Here is a 2,936-nt window from a genome sequence, read left to right on the forward strand (position 1 = left end):
TCTTTATATATAGTGCAACGTTGGAACGTACGAATCCGTAGAGACTAAGTATTTGTATTGGTCAAAATTGATTAGTAGGTAAATGAGCAGTTCAATTCTGCCACGATGCATAATGGGTGATGTCTGGTTGCGTTGACTACGCTAAACCTATGGTCAGCATATTTCGTTTTGAATGAAGACGCTTCCTCTCTCTTTCTCTGTTTTTTCTTCTAGTTTGACAAGTAGGCCCAAGTGAACCCAGAATACCCATTGCCTTGCGTCAGCAAAATCTTCACCTTTTATTGTTCCTTTTTTTTTTCTTTTTTTCTTTTCCCTGTGATTTATGATGTGTGGTGATTTATGAAAGTCTCCACAATTAACTAAAACGCCCTAAAATTCCTAAAATATTTGTCTTATTTTTAACGTAAAGAAATTTAAAATTTAAATTATAAAAATATATTTAGGTTTGAATTCATCAAAACTTAGTTTCAGACTACAAAATCACATTTTAATTGTGTGAAGATAAAAAAGAAATAATTTTTTTTACAAGAATTAAATACGAGTTCTGAATATTTTATAAAAATGAAAAATATATTTTAATTTTTGTGGTGTAAGTTTTAATAATTTTTCTTTATTTATGATATTAAGTTATATTGAATAATAAATTAAAAAAATTATTATTTTTTACTAAAATTAATATAATTAAATGTGCTTAACTAATTTTTTTTAATTAAATTAAATCATTTTTTTCCTTATATAAGGACAATACTGACAATAGTAATCTCTATATCCATATCACCCTCTGTTCAAATGCATGGCACATGCCATAATTATTCAAAGGACACATTGAACTCTGATCAAGATGCACGTGTGTACAAGGGTTTCTAATACAATGACACAAGGATAATGCATGCATAAACCTAGGTTTACCAACAATTAACCTTCATTATCTTTTCCACACTTGTCAAACAATAAAATGTATGTTCATCACCAATAACTTGACACATGCACATGTATGCATGAGAACAATAATGTACACACATACAAATCATTTTTTTTTCTTTCAAGCGGAGATCAACTAAAAACAACCCGTAATTGGACTATACAATGCCAAAACATAGTATTTAGATCACTATGGGTCTCAAAGGCCGAAGGTATCGCCACTTACACGTGGCAATCCACAAAGTCCAGCTTTCTCAGACCCTTTAATTAGAGTCTTAACAAGTATCATTACGTTTTATTTTTAAATTTTCTATAAGTACTTAAGAGATGTTTGCAGTGCATTTCAGTTTAATTTTTGGCTTAAAAATTATTCTAACCAAACATAAAAGAATAAGTGTGATTGGATTCAATTTGAATGTAATGTGAAATTTAAATCAAGTCAATCCAATCTTTATGATTTAATTTGAATTGATTTTGGCGATATTAAAAATTTGTTAATAAATACTAAAAAAATGTTTTAACAAATTAGCTAATAACAATTTCATGGAACCAAATTACCGTAGACCTTACTACACATTAGACTATTCTTGAAACTAATTATACAGAAACCAGTTCTATTAAAATATAAAAGAAGCAAAACTTATAGTTATTTTTTGGAGTTTGTATTCGAGGTCTGTTGAGGTTATAGGCTGGTCCGGGTGGTGCGTGGCCTCATTGAGATGCTTTCCTCCATGGGGCTTGCGATTAATAGCATATGTTGGCATGCAGGCAACATGCCTTTGATATTAATTAGGACTGTATAAAAATTAATTCGGTAAAAAAATAAAATTGAATTAATTTTAAATTATTTTAACCCATTCGATTTTATTAAAATACTCAAATTAGTTTGAAAATCAGTTTAAAATCAATCTAGTTTTGAAAAATTGATTTTAAACCAAACTAGTTTTTAATTAGTTTTAAATTGATTCGAGTTTAAATTGATTTTAAGAGTCAAATTAATTTTAAATTGATTTTTGAACTAATTTTTTTAAATGAAAATCACTTCAGTTAATTGAACTAATCTCATAAAAACAATTCGATTAATTGAATTGATTTGATAAAATAGTACACTCTTTATTTTCTTTAACTAATTTGAAAAAAAATCAATTCAATTTAAGTTCGATTATAATCAAATTCAATTCAAACAGATTTTTTTCACACCCCTAATATTAACCAATTAATCGTTATTACCTTTGAAAATTGGTCACTTGTTGGTTGGTGGATTCGTGTGAGCTGCTTCCCTCTCCATTAGATTCCTTTTCCTTGGCCGTGGTGCATTAATGATCCCATCCAATGCTGCAATTCTCATCCCTAATTTCTTTTGTAATTAATAGGATCATTTATTTCCATAGGTGGGTGGGTATAGAAATTTTTGACAGATGGCAATATTATGCCTGATACTTGTCCTCTTTCATGGGGGTGATACTTTATTTTTGGTCCCTGGATGTCAAAAAATAATCACTAACCAGTCCAACGCTTACAACTTGGAAGGGCTAGGAGATACACTATTCTCTGGGATCTGTTACCTTGTAACTGCAGTAGCCTGTAGGTACCTCTGGTACCATTATTAATACAATATATACATGAAAAAAAGGCTATGTTTGATAAAATAGCTGAAATATATATATATATATATATATATATATATATATATATATATATATATATATATATATATATATATATATATATATATATATATTTTATCCAAATATATAAAAAAAAAGGTATATATATAAAGGGGGTACCGCAAACTAAATCTAGCTGTTTAAATTTAGAATTCTTAAGCCAAATCTAAAGGAAGTGGCACATTCATGGGAGATTGAAAACCAATTTGAAGCCAATTAGAGGGCGGAAAAGAGAGACCAGGTTCAATTGAGGGGCGGCCGGTAGGCCATGGGGCCTTCACCCCACTTTTCGATATAAAGCCCCCCCCCAGGGAAACGCCCATCTTGCAAATTTGTTTATATTTTCCG

This window comes from Glycine max, chromosome 19 (genome assembly GCF_000004515.6).
Source record: "Glycine max cultivar Williams 82 chromosome 19, Glycine_max_v4.0, whole genome shotgun sequence".
Lineage (NCBI taxonomy): Eukaryota > Viridiplantae > Streptophyta > Magnoliopsida > Fabales > Fabaceae > Glycine > Glycine max.